General features: G+C 45.8%; 1 protein-coding gene across 6 annotated transcripts in view; it reads right to left on the minus strand.

Annotated features, from left to right (window-relative positions):
- Positions 1 to 12,338: 12,338 nt before the first annotated feature.
- IRF4 (interferon regulatory factor 4) overlaps positions 12,339 to 20,099 on the minus strand; it is a 75,795-nt gene continuing 68,034 nt past the window's right edge. For 5 of the 6 annotated variants that reach the window (XM_053246720.1, XM_053246718.1, XM_053246721.1 and 2 more), the window contains exons 10-11: positions 17,283 to 17,486; positions 12,339 to 12,742 (exon numbers count right to left, since the gene is read on the minus strand). The gene's annotated coding sequence lies outside the window, so the exon portion shown is untranslated. Of the gene's footprint in view, positions 12,743 to 15,649; positions 15,808 to 17,282; positions 17,487 to 20,099 lie in introns of all 6 variants that reach the window. The other variant, XM_053246716.1, reaches the window with a different exon arrangement.

Consider the following 20,099-nt stretch of genomic DNA (forward strand, 5'->3'; position numbering starts at 1 on the left):
TTCATCTTAATAGGTTTAAAGGCAAAGTTATATTTTCCAGTTTCTCAAACTATAATATGAGTTTGCTAAGCTTTTTAATGACTTGCCAACAATTCATTTGCAGGACATCCAGAATTCAAAAACTCATTATTGGCTGTACTTCAGCTTACCATAAAAATCAATTTGGCAATTGACTTTAGTAATGTGTGTGAATAAACAAAACATGAGCAAACATGAATATAGTCATCTGTATGTTAAGCTATCATAAAGTTAGTTTCCCCATTCACTAACCGTATCCTAAATATATAACATTGTTATTGCAAAATCTGGCATTTATTTAAATATGACACTACAGGGTGTTTATTTTTCAGCTCGCTTGATGGTAGTAAAGTGAGATGACCATGGTTTTGTATCTGTATTAGCTCTGGTTGTCTTTATTTTAAAAGCATAAATTAAAGACCAGCTTTATTATGAAACATTTTAAAATGAGAACATTCTTAAAACTTGGAAGCTTTTCCCATTATGCTTTATTGACCTGACTTTCTGGTCATGATCAGAGTATGACATGCAAGTTAGATATAAAGGAAAAGCTAAAACATTTATTCCATTTGGATACAATCTAGTTCTCCTGCGTAAGCCCCAGTGAAATGAACAGGAACTTCACAAGAGATCACCAATAAATTAAGAGAAAAAGAGAGTGATAAAGTAAGTAAAGATAATCTGGTTCTTCAGTAATGATGTTTTTACCAGAGCAAGCTGAGAACAAGAGGACCATATGAAAATGAGCTCTTTGCCTTGTTTTTAAGCCATGCTGATGGTGAGCAAGTGGTTGCTGGTTTGAATCCCCGCTGGTATGTTTCCCAGACTATGAGAAAGACCTATATTGGGCAGCAGTGATATAGAAAGATGCTGAAAGGCATCATCTCATACTGCGCGGGAGATGGCAATGGTAAACCCCTCCTGTATTCTACCAAAGAAAACCACAAGGCTCTGTGATGTCCAGAAGTCAACACCGACTCGATGGCACAACTTTACCTTTACTGATCTCATTTGTGAAATAGATGCAGGCATCAGGTGGCTCTTGGACCAGATAGTAAGGGTATTCACATGACCCGTGGGCAGTGGGGGAAGCCAGGGTCCAGCTCACCTTCCCCCCAAACTATGGTGTGCCTCCTCTTTGGGCACACTGCTGTGCGTCCACACAATGTCAGTTCACAAATGTGCACTGCTTGGAGCAGTGTGGATCTCCGGAGGCCGGAATGCTGTGTCCTGGCCTCCAGGTATCCTACAATGCACCGTGTGATGAGAACGGTGCACTGGGGGATACTCCCATTAAACGGGCCCTCTAGATGCCCATCTAAGTGTGCTGAGTATAAGCAGCCCAAGCTCCCATACGATCCCGGCAGCCAGATTAAGGAGATTCTCACACCCTTAACCTCAGCTAAGGCTGGGCTTAGAAGTTAGGTTTGGCTGTTTGGGAGCACTGGGATCCATGTTCAAGAGAACAGCCTTAGTGGCTGATAACTACACTTTAATATCCAATAACATTGCTTTGGAATACCTAATGTACAGCTGTGTCTTCTCAGGCTCAAAAACATATTTCACATTCTTCCATCACTTGAGGGATGTGAGGCTACCCTTGAAGACAGTTTGGAAGCTTCATTTGGTCCAGAATGCTGCATGAGTCACTCACACCCATCCTGTGACAGCTTCACTGGTTACCAGTCTGCTTCCCGGAAAGATTCAAAGTACACTGATATTGATCTTTAAAACCCTACATTGCTTGGGGCCAAGGTATCTGTCATACCACATTTGCCTATATAAACCTGCCAGGGTCCTCTGTTCATCACCTCAGGTCCTGCTCATGGCCCTGCCACTAACAAAGATCTGGTTGCTGGGGGCTAGAGACAAGGCCTTTTCAGTTGTGGCCCATTGGCTCTGGAACCTCCTTCCCAGAAGAGATTCACCATGCTTTCTCCCATAGGGTCTATAAGAAACAGCTGAAGGTCCCTCCTTTTTAGAGGCATTTAAAATTTGTCTGCAGCTTATATCTGGTGGGTTTTCAGCTCTTTAACTTGTAACAGTTAAATTTGGTTTTATTAAACCCTATTAGGTTTTAGTTGTGTATGTGTGCGTCTATAATATTTATTTAATATTTTATAATATTTTATATTTATTTATAACGTTAATTTTGTGCGCTACTGCAAGCAGAGATGTACTGGATGGGCAGGGTATAAATATTTTAAATAATAGTATCTCAAGGCTCCCAACACACACTGTATCAGAATGCAGTGCCAGTCTATGACATTTTGCTCCCTAAAGCAGAGCACCAAATGGCTTCTTTCCCCCTTTTTCTTATTAAAACCACACTCCTAATTCTTGCTTCTGGTCAGTCATCAAAATAAAGATCCATTCATTCACTGACTCCTAATTCCATTCTCCTTTCAAATATCCCCCGTCTTCCTTTTCTAAAATGAAGGAAAGAGGAAAAGCAGCATAGGGCCATTTCACCTTCCTTCCTCAGCAGGTTACCCATGGGGGAGGTGCTGGGTAGATTGCCATGTTGCTCTGAAGCTCGCCCACAATCTGCTTTCTAAAATGACCTGCTCCATGGCCAGTCTTGATCACACGATCCATGATGGATAGATCTTGTTGCCCAAAGTAGACAAGAGTTCAACACAATTCATACATTACCAAGCAATGTGGATGCTGCTTCCCCTTTCTGAATTCCCCGCCATTCTAGCAACACCTTTGGAGGCTGGAAAAAGTGTCTCAAGCAGTACATAAAGAAGCTGCCTACTTCTGTTCTGATATGTCTAGTACTCTGCTCTGTGAGTCCGGTACATGGTCCTCATCCTTTGAGGACTTGAAAGATTAGCTGTTTATACACTCCATGCACTGAGTCAAATAAGGCAGAAGATCCCAACAGCATGACTTTTTATCCCAACAGCATGATTTTTTCTACAAAAAATCATGCTGTTGGATAAGTATAGTATGTGCCCTACATAATGTTTAACATGCAGGTTTACAATAATAAAAATCTTATCTCTGAGTTACTGGAAAAGCTTCTAGCCTTCTAATTATGGGAAGTTGCATAATAATAGTATATTCTAAAGATCTGAAAGACTGAAAATAACCCTATTTTTACTCATCCTTTGAAAAGTTATGAATCGCAGTACAGGAAAAGGACCCTGGGGTAATGAAGTCCATCTTCTGCCCCAAAGAAAGATCTCCATAAACTATCCTATAATGAACATGGTTAGTTTGGGTTTGGATATTACCTACTTGTAACATTAGAAGAGTGGTCATCAAACCTTTCAGTTTGACCGAACAAAAGGAAATGGTAATTGAAGTCCAAAAATTTTTTTTTTTCCAAAGTGTAAAAACAGAATTTATTTTTAGTTGACCCGATAGTTATTTGCTCTCCTATGCATATGACTTTGGTGTGTTAAAATGACAAATATTTAACCAAAAAAACCCTTGTATGGCTTCATCAGGAAAACTAGAAGCTAAGTTTTGACCCCCTTCTCATTCTCGCTTTTTGCTTCCAGTCACAATTCCTCATCCTTTTCTCTCCAACTCTCAAAAGTGGGTTTATACATGTTTTTTCCTAGAAAAGCTCAGATCCTGTTCTCTCATGAGGTTCACATATGAACATGTATGACATGATGTACCAGTCAGAATTTTGGCTTTTATATCTTCCGGCTTAGGGAAACTTCTGATCAATTCTTTTCTTTTTAATAGTGTATACTCTTAATAGAGACATCAATCAATCAATCCATTTATTTATTTATTTATTTATCAATCAAATTTATACCCCACCCAAACTTACGTCTCTGGGCTGCCAACAACAATTAAAACAAATAGAAAAGTTAAAACAGTTCAACATATAACACATATAAAGTTAAAACAATACAATAATTTAAAAACCATAAAATTAAACTAACAGTATTTTTTTTATTAAAAACCTGAGAAAGCTTGGGGGGGGGGAAGGGTTTTCAAATGTTTTTTTTTTAAATAGCCAGAGATGGGGAGGATCGTAACTCAGCAGGGAGTGCATTCCACAATCTCGGGGCAGCAGCCGAGAAGGCCCATTTCTGTTGTTATTGCATAAACAATCATCTAGAAATATGAATAATTATAACTTAGATCAGGATCAGGATCTGTTGCACTCATAAGAATGGGTACTGTGCCTGCACGGGACCGTTTGGGCAGAATTGACTAGCTCCTCAACTCGCTTAGCCTTGCCCCTTGCATGTGGCGCGTTTGGGCAGGCAAGCATTTTCTCCTCAGTTCCTGAAGGACCAACATTGTGTTGGCACCTTGGACAGTTAGCTCCTCAGACCAGAACAGTTTTCTGTTTTAAAAAGCATACACGCACCAAAATGTGGACCCTCCTAAAGCCATACAGGCCCATTCTACTAGGGCTTATGCTATTTCTGCGACTGCTACCCATATGGCAGGCATCAAGCTCAGAGATATCTGCACTGCAGCTACCTGGTCCTTTGAGCATACCTTTGTCAAGCGCTACACCTTGGACCTTTGCTCTGCAGCTCAGGCCAATTTTGGAAGGGGTGTGCTGAAAAGGGTCTTACCTTAGCATATTACACCCACCTCAGGACTGACAGCTCATTAGTCGCCCACCCTTATGAGTGCAACAGATCACGATCCAGATAAACAGGTGCTCACCTGTAACTATTGACCTGTTATGATCTGTTGCAGTCATAAGACCCTCCCACCGGCCCCACTGCAGTATGCGAAGTGACAGTGCGTATATTTGCAGAGTAAAAGACACTACTTACCTTGTTGAACTGTACACTGCTTCCATACGACATTTGAATTCCGATGTTGGTCCTCCATGAGCTGAGGTGAAAACACTAGCCCACCCAAACTAAGAAAACGCACCAAGTGCAAGGGGTGGAGCTAAGCACTTCGAGGAGCTAGTCAATTTTGCCCGAATGGTCCCATGTAGGTGCAGTACCCACCCTTATGACTGCAATGGATCACTTCCAGATCAATAGTTATAGGGGAGCAACCTGTTTTTACAATGAGTAATTACAACTCCGGCCCATCAAACCTCCCATTACAAAGTGTTTTAAATCCAGATGGACCAATGCTAAAAGAAGGGAACACCAAATGAATTATTTGCAGTAGCCTGACCAATAATTTAAAGTCAGATAGGCCAAGCTTACCCACCATTTTTCCTGCATAGGCCCAGATCTAGCGACAACTTTTGTCAGGGATGTCCCCTCCCACTGGGAATGAAAATATATAATAATCATACTCGACTAAGTAGTATAAATATTTTTAAAATAATTTTTTCCTTTCCTGTTCTTTCTGTTTTTCTTTTTTCTTGTTCAGTTCTTCATTGCTTCAGGCACCTTGTATGCTTTCGTTTTTTTATGCTTTCCAACCCATCCTGTGATTCCCCCCATCCTGTGAAGTTTGTTTCTTTGCTGGAGCTGTTTGCATTTTGCGAAGTGCTGGTGAGTTAGAGCATAAAATTTATTCCTGGAGACTGAGTTGCAAAAAAGGTAGAGGGGATGGCAGGTTAGGGAGAGCCCAGAACCAGCAGGCACACCCTGACAAAATATGTTTTTAGTGAGAATAAAAAGAGAGCTTTTACATTTATGTTTTATTTTGCAAACCATCACTCTTCCTATGCTGCAAAATTGGATCCATTTTGCATAATAGTTCTGTAGTTCTCTGCTCTCAGTATCTGCCATTCCTGGAACATAACCAAGATTGGGCTCTTATTCAAGATTCCCCATTGCTGCCTTAAAATACAGACCATACACACATGTATTGCTTGTTAGCTTGAAGTACCATTTTGCATGTTAAGTCAGCTGAATTTGGTTTGATTTCTTGAGTAGATTCTAGACCTCTGGATGGTGCATATGGGTGGCAGGTTAACTTTCTTGGGATGTGGGAAGGGGCTGGCAATCTTCCAGGCCAGCTGTGGGAAACAAACCAAATTAAGCTGAGCATGACAGGAATTGGCTCCTGACAGTTCCCCAATAAATCCATGTGAGACTTTGTTTCATGTGGGAAAGCAGTGCTGCAAAACAAACATTAAGAAGTGTTGCAATTCCTTGGATGCAGTAATGCAGGAAAACATTTTGTAGTGTGCACATCTGCTTCATTATGAAGCAAGCATTTTCATTTCTGAACTTCTGAGCATTTATGAACAGAAATGGGTATCTCATGAAGTTCATCGTAATTCCCAGGCTGGGATAAGCGCCATGTGCTGCCCATGGAACACACATGCACCGTCTGCCCCAGTTGAGAGCCTGACTTTGCAGGGAGCAGCCGCGGGGGCCATTGCATGCGCATAAAGGTATGCATATTTGTGACTGTGCCACTACCACCAGTATTCCCAATGGCAGTAGCAGTGGAGCAATAATTCCGCACAACTTTGTGTGCATGCGCTCCCTGCGCCCTTCCCCACTGCAACATTGGCACGTGCTTTAAACGTCAGGCAGGGGTGGCATGAAGGGAGCTCCTTCCTCTACACTGCCCAACCTGAAGAGGGATGGATGGGTTGTGTGGAGGAACCAGCACCAGCCCTGCCCTATGGCCATGGCCAGCGGCATGTGGGCCTCACCTCAGGCGGTGCCAGAGATGGAGCCAGCGCTGGTAACCAACCTTACCTCATGCAACAGGAGTCCTAGTCACCTGTTATGTTCCACAGTTGTATGAGTGTACAGTGTACACAAATATAAATTTGTACACAGATACAATTATTCACACATTATATTGAATGCAGGTACAGGAATACACTTCCAATATGTACCATGCATTTGGGAGGCCTGAATCTAGGTGCACCTTTAAAACAAACAGTCATTCACACCAAAACATGTATGAGTGTACAGGGATCTATACACTTATACAACAAGGCCTAAATAGGGCTAGGGAGTTCCTCGTGGTGGAAGCCACTCCAGGCACTCTTGTGTGTCAGCACCAACCACACTTCAGAAGGTGATAAACTTACAGGATGGTCTCCCTACAAGATCTTCAGGGACTTGTGTGGGGAGGTGGTCCTTAAGCAGGGGCATAGCTTGGGGAGCAAGGACCTGTGTTCGCCCCTCTCCTCAGTGGCCCCTCAGAGTGAGGGAGATAATGAAGAAAATAGGGAGGGGGTAGAGCTGGGTGGGACCTCCCAAAGTCCTTAGGGGCTGGGCCCCCGAGATTATTTGAACCCATCTGCTCAATTATAGCTATACCCCATCGTTAAGATACCTCCAGTGTTCCCTCTAAGGCTTGCGCACATGTGCGCGCTCACAAGTTTTTTTATGTCCACTCAGTAAATTTTAGATCCCACTCGGGTTGAATCAGGAAGGGCCGCACTCTGAATGCACGTGCGCACATACTGCCTTGATACTGCCGCCCAGAACAAAATTCATTCCACACACAGATGAAAGCAAAAAAATTAGAGAGAACCAGGGATGTGCACAAACCGGTTTGCAGCCCATGTTGGAGGCCTACAAACTGGTTCACTTGTCCGGCGGTCCAACGAACCGCCGGCGGAGGGGTGTTGCTTTAAGAGCGGGGGGTTGTACTTACCCCTCCCACCGCTTTTCCCCCTCCGGCGCTCCAGTTTTTGGCAAAATCTTTGGGGCGGCAGCGTTCTTCCCTGCCGCCCCTGCCCCCTTGTTGTTCTCCAAACCCGGAAGTAACACGGGCGCATGCACCTGCCACTGCCGCGTGCATCACACACATCACTGTGACGGCACATGTGCACATGTTACTTCCAGGTTTGGAGAACAACAAGGGGGCAGGGTTAGCAGAGAGGAACGCTGCCGCCCCAAAGATTTTGCCAAAAACTGGAGCGCCGGTGGGGAAAGCGGAGGGAGGGATAAGTACAACCCCCCCCCCCCAACCTTAAAGCAATACCCCCACCCCGGCGTTGGACCGCGCCTCTGCGGTCCATGCACATCACTAGAGAGAACATTGGATACCTCTGTCCCAAGCTATTTAGGGTTTTAAAGGTAAAATAACCAGCATAGTCCTGGAAACAAACTGACAAGCAATGAAGTGGGAACAACAGTGTTTCAGTGTTTATATTATTGTAAAATCTAGTGCCCATCAAAACTCTAGCAACTGCCTTTTGTACAGTTTGAAGTTTCTGAAGGGTTTCAGGCACCATCCAAAAAGGTGCAGTTAGCAGCCACAACTGAGCAAAAGGACTCAAGGACACAGCTACCATCTGGACATCCAGGACCTAGGGTAGATCCAGGAGGACTCCCAAACTGCCAACCTGGACCTTCAAGTGGAGTGTGATCCTGTCCAAAGCTGGCTGATGCACAACCACCAGCTTAGTTGCTCTTCTGACTAGGAGAACCTGCCTTGTCCAGATTTAATTTCAGCGTGTTCACCTACACCCAACCCTGCACAGACTCCAAACACTGATTTGAAACACTGACAGTCACAGCTATTCTAAGTCCAATTAAAATCCAGCTACGGTCTCCATGACACCAGAAGCATATCTTGCCATTGCTCTGGCCTGGAAGCAGCAGCAAGGAGGTCTCATTGAAGGCCCCCTTTCCTCCCTGGCTACCAAATCAATCAAATCAATCTTTATTACGGCCATAGACCAGCATAAAGTATAAGGGGTGATTACATATTACATATTAATAGTACAAGTAGATATTAAAAGCCTAGGGATGAGTAACATCATACAAGCATATGACAAAAGACTATAAATATCAGAAATATAAGTAAAATTTAAAATAAAACTATGGCTGTAGGTCAAAATCAAGAATGCAAAGTAAATGACCCTTAATGGCCGAGATCTGAAGATTGCAGTTAACAGTAATTTATAATGGTAGTAAAAGCATCATAAAGGCATAAAAGCAAAAGGCAAAAAATGAATTAAAAGGTTATATGAAAGGCGGAGGCATATAAAATCATACAAGGGCAACTATAGACATAGTAAGAGTGTTATCAATTTAAGGCAATGTAAAAAGCCAGGGGACTGTAGAACTGTACGAACTCAGGGCTTCCATGAAGCATTCTGAGGCAGCAGGCAAAGGGCGTGCTGGAGTTAGTCCATAAAGTTGGGTGCTGGGTACAAGCAAGAGGTCATCATCCACCGGATTTTAATCGCAGCCGCGCAGAACCTGGCAACATTGTAAGTGGTGGTGGGGTTGTTACCAGAGAGCAGTAGAGAGGTGTAAAATTGGTCCATATGTTCAGGATACTTATGTAGTGGTAGAATGAAGGGGGCGTGAATATCCCTGTAATACAAACTCTGAAGGAGGATGCGCCCTGTTGTTTCTACTTGCCCAGAGTCGCAAGGGCATCGACGTTCCGAGAGTGGTATCTTCCTATATCATCCCTCAAGCACGGCTGAGGGAAGAACATGACAACGCGCCACTGCATGTAGGCCTCACTGAAGGCCTTCATGCTGACCTTCTGAAGGCCCCCTTCCCTCCCTGACTACTACAGTGTGGGGATGGCCTGCTGCTGCTTGCTGCTACTGCTGCTGTTCTACCAGGCCATGTAAGTGGAAAGGTGATGGAAGAGTTCTTCCCTGACTCAGATTACAGTCCAAGCTGAAGAAGAATACCAGCTTATTCAAATGCCTTGAATAAAGGTGAGTAGCATTATGAGTTACTGAAGTTCATACCCAGAATCAACAAAATTATGAACGTCGTTGACATCACTACAGGGCACCCACTTTAATTTTTTTGATACTATTTATGTTCTTATACATTGCTTTCCTTCCCCCAGTTTCTTCGTATTGCTCTCTGTGCCTCCATCCTTGTCTTCCTGCTTTACCATCTCATTCTCCTCTTCAAAAAAAAAAGTCATTTTTTAACAAACTGATGGCTGTGCTCCTGACTAGCCATCTATGGGTGGTGTGCAACCCTATCCTGAGTCTAACTTGAAGACTAATGCCTTTATGTTTTTCATTCCATGAGGTAAATCTCACGGAGACTTGGAGAATCCCCAGAAAACACTTGTCACCTCAGTGAGTCCCTGAGTATTTTAAGCTGGCTACCAGGCCTGTCAAGCCTTAGCAACTGCCCATGTAGGCTATTTTCAGCTTGTAGCAAGCATGAATTGCCCCTTTGCTAAGCAGGGTCTAACCTGTTTGCATTTGAATGGGAGACTATTTGTGTGAGCATTGGAAGATATTCCCCTTAGGGGATGGGGCCGCTCTGGAAAGAGCAATTGCATGCTTAGATGCAGAAGGTTCCAAGTTCCCTCCCTGGCATCTCCAGACAGGGCTGAGAGAGACTCCTGCCTATAAACTTGGAGAAGCCGCTGCCAGTCTGGGTAGACAATACTGAGCTAGATGGACCAATGGTCTGACTCTGTATAAGACACTTTCCTATGTCCCCATGTTCTCCACTGTTGCTTTAATACTGTGAGTAATTACTTCCTAAAGGACACTATGGGATGAGTAGGCCAGCTCCTTTTATGTTCATCTGCCTTGACTCGGAAGGAGGAGTGACAAAAGACAAATTGAAGGGCTTTGGTTTGGTTTAATTTTACTTAGGGGGACTCTGGGGATCCCCACCACCGCCATGACTTAGAGATGCTCACTATGACATAGTTTGAAAAATCCAGTCACAGATGAGGTTCCCAGATGTGGACTTTCACCCTGGATTTGCAACTATTTTAACCCCCACCCCCGGCAACTATTTCTGGGCCGGAGGGGGTTTCTGGAGTTCCAGTGATCCTGCTGCAAGTGCCAAGTGGCTAAATCACTCGGCAGCTGTTACCCATGCGTAGGGCCATTGGAAACAATGGGCTTATTTATGTGTAACATTTGCTGTGTGGCAGCAGGAGGAGCTCATCGGTATGCTGCTGTTGATGTGCTGTTCCCATCCCATTTCCCCAGCCAAAGTGTATTTTGCAGCAGCCTGCCTTCTTGTTTTCTTTGTGAGTCACTGTGACTGGTCCAGTGAGTGACCCCAAGGAGGGACTTCTTCTTCTGACTGTGTTGTGTGTCTCTGCTGCTCTACAGCTGCCGTGTGCAGCCAGCAAACCCCCTCCAGGTCAGGAAAGTTATGCTTAACCTATATGCACCACTGTGGAGGGTAGGCCAGTGCTGAGCTGTGCAGAAGGGGTCTGTCCCTCCCCAAGATGAAATTAAAATGCACCATTTGGCCCATGGGATTCTGTGATCCAGAGGTTACTGGTGTTTGGATTGTGTGGAAAGGGTTCTGTGGTGGTTTCCCTCCCCCTTGAAAATGAAAAGAAAATGCCCCATTTGCCCCATAGGATTTTACATGATCCAGCCAGAGGAAGGCTGGTGTTTGAACTGTGTAGAAAAAAGGGTGTTTGAGCTGTATTTATTATCAAATTATCCTGTTTTTAGCAAAGCATGCATATATTATTACAATTAGCATATCTAAATTTTATGCAATTTTTGAATGCAAAATGGGGACTTTTTAGAGATTTTTTTGGTGAACAGCACCATCTATTTCCACTATTTTGGTGACAGGATTCAACTACTTCCACCACCTGGACCTGGCAACCCCAGTCACAGAGTCCATTTTTAAGCCCAGAGGCAATTCACTACACAGAGCATGGGAGTCTGTTCGCAAATAACTATGCTTACCTACAGCTGCTTTGCAAGGAGCAACTCTCCTCAACTCCGTGCAAGAAGCATGAAGAAGCATCCCTGTCCCCTGTGGCACTTTCAAACTTGCAGGGGGTGGGGTCAGTTTTGAAAGGGGCCTAGCTGGCTGCAGGGGCGTAACAAGGCTGGAGTGGGCCCAGAGACAAAATTTTAAAATGGGCCCCTTGCTGATACACACACACACTTCACAACATGTAGTCATGTGACTTGCCTCATGTGACTTGCCTCTGGGGGGCCCCTCGAGGCATGGGGGGCCCCAGGCAGCCTCCTCCCTTTGCCTAATAGTAGTTACGCCCCTGGCTGGCTGCACAAGGGTTGTGGGAAAGCCAGGCTGCATGTGGTACCTCACCTCAGGCACCACAATACCTTGCACCACTCTGCTTGTGTCCCAGCATGTTGCTAGGCCCTGTCCCCTGGCTGCAGTCACATCAGCCACACCCAGCCCAAATAATGGGAGGGGGAAGAGAGGCTCAACCCTCAGCTGTTTGTGCAATTGAGCAGCTCCCCATCCTCAAATTCCCACCCTGAAGTTTCTTGCACAGCAACATATTGTATTCACTTGGCAGGCCATACGCATGCAGCAGCCTCAGTCTTTCTCATCCCGAAGAAGCTGTATATGTGTCTGGGGAGCATTCGTTTATGCCACCCTTCCAATCCAGGCAAGCAGCAGTTTGTGGTGCCATTTTGCTAACTCCTTGACCACTGACCAAACAAAGCATCCATAATTAGATTGCCATTTATAAAAGACAGCTTTTCATCAGAAAAAGGCAGTAATGAGCTTTATTTCTATGTGCGTCTAAACACTAAATATTGCATCTTATTAATATAGAATTAACATAAGCAAACATCATGCAATTGTGTGTCCTCTTTTGTGGCCATATCACCTCTTTTTTGGTGACAGCTTGCATCTGTTAAGATTCTCTCTTCTACACAACTGTTAAAGTAAAGGTGCTCTGCCTTCTTCTGCATCTTGTCACTGACAAGTTGCCATACTGCTGGTCCCCACTGTGCATAGTGCGATGGGGCAGGGGTGTGCCCTCGACATGAGGGACAGACATGGCCACCGCCATCTTGTCCTGGCCAAACACGGCGAGGGCTGGGCAGTCAGTCAATCAAGAGAGGGGGTGGACTGGCCTTGAGCAGCTGGCCACACTCCCAAAGTAGGCATTGCTAAAATAAGAAAAACAAAGAAAAAGACAATGGTGGTATGGTAGTACCAGTAGTGCAATCCACATTTAGTGCAGAGAATGACCGCCAGTTGAAAACCATGCCCCCAGATTACTAGGCATCCCTTTTTCATGACCAGGCACATGTCCACACCGTGTGCTTATTACCAGTTTGACTGTCACTGTGCACCTCTTTTTCATTCCTTTTCACCCCAATGAATGGAACATAGGAACATAGGAAGCTGCCATATACTGAGTCAGGCCATTGGTCTATCTAGTTCAGTATTGTCTTCACAGACTGGCAGCGGCTTCTCCAAGGTTGCAGGCAGGAATCTCTCTCAGCCCTATCTTGGAGAAGCCAGGGAGGGAACTTGAAACCTTCTGCTCTTGCTGGCAATCATCGCTGCCTGGGATCTCTAACAGTGCCTCTCATACCATGCAAGGCACTGCTGCAACCACTGCCCATGGTGATGCGTAACAGGGCAGTTCTGTTTGGTCATAAAGCTACGAAAACACAGTTGCGGAACACACTGCCAGTTGGAAAATATGGCTGACATGATGAGCAAGCGTAATGGCAAGCAGCAATTGCTCTCACAGTGTTATTGTGGGTTTCCTCATTCACAACGCGGATAAATGGTAACGCTGCTGGCACAACTGTCCGTTCTCTGCAGGGCGGCTGCTGCTTCCAGGTCTGCAGCTGTGGAGCCACAAGTCCTACCATCTCCAATAGGCTGGCTCATGGCATGGCACTGCAGACCTGCGTTTGGGCAGCTTTCTAGCTGGATGGAGCTGACTTGTTGCACAATGCCACCTGTACCGTTTACACAGATTTGGAACCCCCAATTTGAGATGTCCATCGCACCCGCAAAATTTGAGGTTTGTGGCATAAAACTCTAGAGTTTTTGAGGGGATCCCCATCAGGTTAGGAGGGAGTATGTAAATATTCATTTTTGTAGCATTTCCTTGGACACCCCCCCCCCAGATTGAGATGTCTGTTACACCCTTAAATGTTGCAGCATAAAACTCAGGGTTTGTGGCACAAGACAGCACAAATGTTCATTTGGGGCAGGGATGGGGGAGGAAGTGCAGATTGCACAGATGCTGCAGCATAGGCACTTCTCCAAGAGCCCATATTACCTTACAGGGAATGTGAGCCAGTATTCTGAGCACCCTAAAGTGGCTAGGGTATGAGGCTAAAACTGATTTAGAACTTGTTAAAAGTGTACAATGTGTATGGCCATGAATTAAGGATGCTTGCAGAGAAGGGTGTGTCCCCCCCCCCAAAGCATTAACCTTTTACATGCGTTTCTACAAAAATGAGTGTTGGTTGCTGAATGACTCCTTAGGTTTTCCCCTAAGCCAGTCAAAAGTGTGGTGTTCAGCAACCAGCTGTGAACAACAATTCCTGATTGGCTCAATTCTTAATGGGGAGGGAGGGCAAGGATGGTCTGGCTGTAAGTTGTTGGGGATCTAAATACTAAATTATCTGTCTCAGACATGGCTGGCTTTTGGAAAAGTTAAGAATTTGCTCTTTGTTTTCTCTTCAACATGGGTTTCATTTTACAGTTAAGTAAAATCATATTAAATACATCTTAAGTGATCTCTAGAACATCTGTACAAGAATATGCTTATGTTGAGAAATAGATGGAAGTCTCAGGAGTGTCTGACAGCGGCAGTCCTGAGGCATCACAAGGGCGTCAACACACACACACACACACACACACACACACACACACACCTGCCATCTTTGCTGCTCTTTGGGACCAATCTGAGCCCTGCAAACTTTGCAAGGAGTGTCATGCAAGAAGCATGAGAGGCGAAGAGGAAGGTTCTGGCATCCTCCCCTCCTCTCCACCCCACTTTGCCACTTTCAAAGTTTGCAAGGGTTGGTTTTGAAAGGAAATGGGCCCCTACCAGGGTCATAGGGGCAAGGTAGCATTTCGTGTCCTATGTCAAGCACCACAATACCTTGGGGCATGCCTACTGTCTGATGTGACACACATGGCAAGGCCTTTCAGACAGGCCTGGTCCAAGCCCCACCCTATGGTGCCTGAGACAGAATGATGACCTGCTGGCTCCACCCCACCACTGCAATGGACGCAGTGCACATGAACCTTATTCCTTCCTGCCCTGCCCCCATTTTCCCCTCTACCAATCACACTCCACCCAAGTTCAATGCCCTCCCTTTCAAGCTCTGCTACTCAGTCCTCTTCCACCCTCTCAAGCCCTGCCAATTGCACCACCCCAGCGCTCTTCACCTTACCCAGTAGTGACAGTGGGGGTAGCCACTACTGCTGTTTCTATTCTACCCTGTCTTTTGAAAAGGCAGAGGGTGGCATGGAGTGGCAGGAAAAGATCTAAAGTCACTTCCTGCCACTGTGGTTTCCCACCCTCTGCCTTATAAAAGGCAGGGCCAGGGCAGGATGAGCAAGTGGAAGAGAGAGAGGAGGGAGAGGGGAAAGATGAAGGTGATGATGGTAGCAGTAATGACTGTCACACACGCATCACCACCATCAAGAGAGTTCTGGGAAGGGCAGGTGAGACAGCCAGAGACGGCAGGTTAGTCAACGTGGTGTACATATGCTACCTGCACCAATCCACTGCCTGAGGCAACCATCTCACCTGAGTTCATTTTTATTTTATTTTATTTTATTTTATTTTACTTTATTTTACATATTTTTATACCACCCAAAACTTACATCTCTGGATGGTTTACAACAAGATAAAAACAAAAGTAAAACATTAGTTAAAAACAAAACCAAGAAATTTAAAACACAACAATTTTAAAATTTTAAAACAATATTCTAAAACAACATTAAAAATAATCAAAACAGTATCAGTTAAAAGTCTGGGTGAACAGATGCATCTTTAAAGACTTTTTAAAAATTGTCAGAGATGGGGTGGCTCTTACTTCACTAGGAAGTGCATTCCAAAGCCTTGGGGCAGCAATGGAGAAGGCCCGTCCCTGAGTAGCCACCAGAGGAGCCAGTGACAAATGCAGATGGACCTCTCTTGATGATCTCAATGGGCGGTGGGGCTCTTTAGTCAATGAGCCTTGTATAACCATATCTGAGAAGATCATAAGATGTAGTGAAAGGAAGAGTTTATGGAGTACAAACTCTGAAAAAGCTCTCCAACCCTGTGGTGAATTTTAAAAGTGCCTTTACATGGTTTGACTAGTGGGTTGTCACTAATAACCCTCAAGAATTCACAGATAAGAAGCATTCTCATACAAATTCTATGAAAGCTAGCTCAGAATAAAACGTAGGTGTCATTCCAGGAAACCTCATTATACAAAAAGAATAGCTGTAAACACTTCCAGTATATTTGAAAGACATTTATAGAGGGGAAAGGTCAATTCCTTTCTGACACAGTGAGGTCATTCACACAATCAAAAACTGTGTTCCACCCAGGTTTGGGAGCTGTGTGTTCTCCAAATTTTCAATTGTGTGGAAGTAAGATAGGAGGAAAACCTGGGTAGAAATGTGTGGAAGCAAGGTAGGAGGAAAACCTACCCAGGTTTTCCTCCCATCTTGCTTCCACACAATTGAAAATTGGGAGCACACACAACTCCCAAACCTGGGTAGAACACAGTTTTTGATTGTGTGAATTACCTCAGTCAGTGCAGAACACTGACAGGGCGACCATAAATGTTCTTTCCCTGACTGCAGGTCCAATTATTTATCTGTTCAGAACTCTACCAGTCAGGCAATTCATGAGGTGATGGAAACAAGCAAGCTCAGTGCTAATATATGCCAGCTTGCCACCCCTGCGTGGGCCAAAAATTAGACTCAAGTATATAAGGTATGGAGATGTGTTGGGAGCAGTAGCAATTTTTGTCCGGAAAACTGAAGGTGAATATTAAACCACTCCCCAGGGGTGTCATACCACCACCCCCGAACACCCTCCCTGGTTTGGTTCCGTTTGCGGGGGTTCGTGAGATTAAATTTTAAAAAAAACTTTTAAAAATTAGATTTTACTTACTGCCACCCAGTCCAGGGGCTTAGATTCAGCCATGGGGTGGGGGTGGGGGGTGTCTCCAGAAGTTCCCCCTCCCCCATGTCAGCCTCCATTTATGTACAAATCACCCGGTTCGGGCAGTCTTCAGCCTGTTTCGGGCCTGTCCTCTGTTGCTCATGCCAAATGGGCCTTTACGTGGCTGGGTCATGGTTATTTTTGTAAAGTCATGAACCCTACCCCCCACCCCAAATGGCCAGGGGGTCCGGTAGCAAACTGAATCGGGGGGGAGGGTTTGGTTTGATATCTGATTCTTGAACTGAACAGGTTCGATGTTGAACCTATTCGACATCAAACCTGTTTGCACATGCCTAATAGATATGTGAGAAAGGAAGATTAAGAAACAAGCAGTGGTAGGAGGGAAAGCATGCTGGATGCATATCTTTAATACATAGCTCACACACCCCCATGGAGTACTGACTCTTATCCCTTATTGGTTTTGAAATAACTAGCTGCCTTCTGTGCTGCTCACACAATATGATTCCCTTCCAAAGTTATCAGTCCTCATTTGGGCCCAGAGTACTTACTGTCAGGATCCAGCCATACTTGCTCTTGCACCATGACGTGGTCTTCTCCTTTTCAGCACTGAGGATCCTATGGTTACTACCAAGCTCCCCTTTTGCAGACATTCTTTCTGAGGAGTGTGGGGTCTTGGGTGACCCAGCAGTCAAATCTAGACCCCTGCTCCAGCTCTGGACTCTCCTCCATCATGCCTAGGGTTCCAGGAACAGCTATGACAACAAATTAGAAAGCATTCCAGAAATAGCATTCCAGAAATAGATAGCATTCCAGAAATAGCAGTGAAAGGGTCGCCTGGTTGCCCAGGGTTTCCTTTCCAGTGGGCCTACTTGGAAGGGGGAAAACAAGCTCTGGTGCATGCCCTAGATTGGGACTGAGCTAGAATTAGGAAGGGTTGGGTTGCCGCCACTATATTCATGCTTCAGCCTCAGCCTCGTTTTCACCTATGCAACAGCTTGGAACTGGGAGTTCATTGCAGACCCAGCTCCAGGTTTTTGCTCCAGCCCTGCTTTCCTGCTTTCTGTCTTGGCTCTTGCTTCAGCCTCCAAGCCCCATCTCCTGCTTTGCGCTCTGATTTCCAGCCTGCAGCTTCCTCTGGCCTCTCCTGCCTCCAACTCTGGCTCCAGCCCTAACCTGCAATCCAGTCTCATCCTGAGCCTCCTGTGACCTACTTTGCCTCTTGAAGGCAAAGGGCCACCTTACTCGGCACCAGTCCACTCTACCATTGCTATCCTGTGAGGAGGCCCTCTTCCAGGTCCCACCATATTCTGAGGTGAAATTGGTTGGAACGCAGCATGGAGTGAGTCACTGTTTCTAGTCGAAAGTTGGTATAGGGATTTTAAATAGCTTCCACCTCCCTTTCCCCATATCCATTCAGAATTTTTTGCAACTCTTCTATTACAGTTCCAGAGAAATGTATACAACAAACTGTACAAAGAGATGACAAATTACAATTAATGTACTACATTACAATTAAATGCCTGAATCTGGAATCCAAGTTCACTTTTCCGGGAATAAACCCCACTGAGCACAGTGGGACATACTTATGGGCATAGCGTCCATTGGATGAGGGGGTGCAAATGTCCCTGGGCCCGGAGAGTCAAGGGGCCCACAAGGGCCCCACCACCCTCCTCCCGTGCATCCCTACACTGCCATTTCCTATTTCCCCTTGATGTTGTTGGTAGTGGTGGCAGCAGGCTCCCCTTCCCCCTCCGTGGCCGGCACACGGGCCTCCCCATTGAGTAGGGAGAGTGTTGCATGCTGTGCCATCTGGACACTGCCTCGGTAAGTGTCCCTCACCATGCACCCTGCCACTCACCTCGCCTCCCCTGGCTGGCTCTCCTTCCCCAGGACACCAGCAGCCTGCCGTGTGTGTAAACGCAGCTCCTGCTCTCTGGAGCATCTCTGGCTGCCTGGGAGAGAGACAGCGATGCTTGCTTTGCTTTCCCAGCCAGGCTGAGCTGTCCTGGAATAGCCAAGCCAGGCATTTCTTCCCTGCAGCAAGTGGGGCTGGGAGGGAAATACGAAAGGACGACAGAATGGACACTCAGCTGCTTGGTAGGGGGTGGTTAGACAGGACGGCTAACATGGGTGTGCGTGTTACATTCCCCCCCTTTCCTTCCATAGCTGAGTGGCAGCGCTGAGAACTAGGAAGAGCCCAGAGCAAGGCACATCTGTAGGGATAGTGATGGAAGAAGAGAAGCACTCCCCACCAATCCATGGGAGGAGCATGCCCCCACCCAGGGGTCTGCTTTGGCCGAAATGCACAGGGGTCAGCCCCCGGCGGGGGCCAAGCAGATGCCTACAAATGGGCACGAAAGCAGCCCCCTCCCCCTGCATCACAGTTCAACCCACACAGCGCTAGCGGGGAGAGAAGCCAGAGCACTGAGAAACCCACCCACCCGCCACCACAGCCACATATAAATTTAGAGGGGGAAGTGCAGTGGCAAGGCTGGAAAATAGGGGGTGTGGCTTTGGTGCTGGCATGGGGACCCCTCAAAAGAACTTTGTCCCCGGGCCACTGGGGGACTCCCTACAACTCTGGACATCCTTCTAAATAAACATGCACAGGATTGTGCTGCCTACCTTTTAAAAGTCATGGCATTGCTCGCAGTAACTCATGGACATTTACATTCCACTATGAATGAGGGTGAGGAATGGCACAACCCTTAAAAGTTGATGGCCCTGATCCAGAAAGAAAGAGAGGTGTGTGCAAAGCCTTCCATGGTCATCAGTTATGCCGATGTGTATCTTTAGCCACACCGTGATACCCATCTGAGCACTGTTTTGCTGTCTAGATGTATCTTTAATGCATTCACACCCAGAGCCAAAAGTTACCATGTGTGTGATGAGTTGTCTGTAATTACAGTGGCTGAAATACTGTGCAATATTCCACCTGCCTTGTAATGGAATGTGTGTGCAGTTGCATAAGCACAAAATGCAACAATTGTGCAAATGCAGTTGTGCGATGAATGGCCATTGGAATTAATGGCCTTCTGCCATGCAACAGCATGTGTGCAATTCTTGTGTTTTGCACAACTGCACTCTCACGCAACTATGCACACGTTCCATTACAAGGCATTGCGCAGTATGTCAGCCAGTTAGATTAGTGCCACTGCCAGCCACTGTAGACACTGGGGACTCCTGAGATTGGGTGAGTGGCATGCAGGTCAAGTGATGGGTGGTGCCAATGGTGGTGGGTGGAGCTGCAAGTGGGGCATTGCTAAAACCTTTCCTCCCTAAAAAAACAAAAGCAATATAAGCACTGCGGAGAAAGCTTCAGCTGGTGAGCTTTCTCCTGTCCCCCACCCCCTCCGCTGACTTTT

The sequence above is a fragment of the Hemicordylus capensis genome, chromosome 4, assembly GCF_027244095.1.
Source record: "Hemicordylus capensis ecotype Gifberg chromosome 4, rHemCap1.1.pri, whole genome shotgun sequence".
NCBI lineage: Eukaryota > Metazoa > Chordata > Lepidosauria > Squamata > Cordylidae > Hemicordylus > Hemicordylus capensis.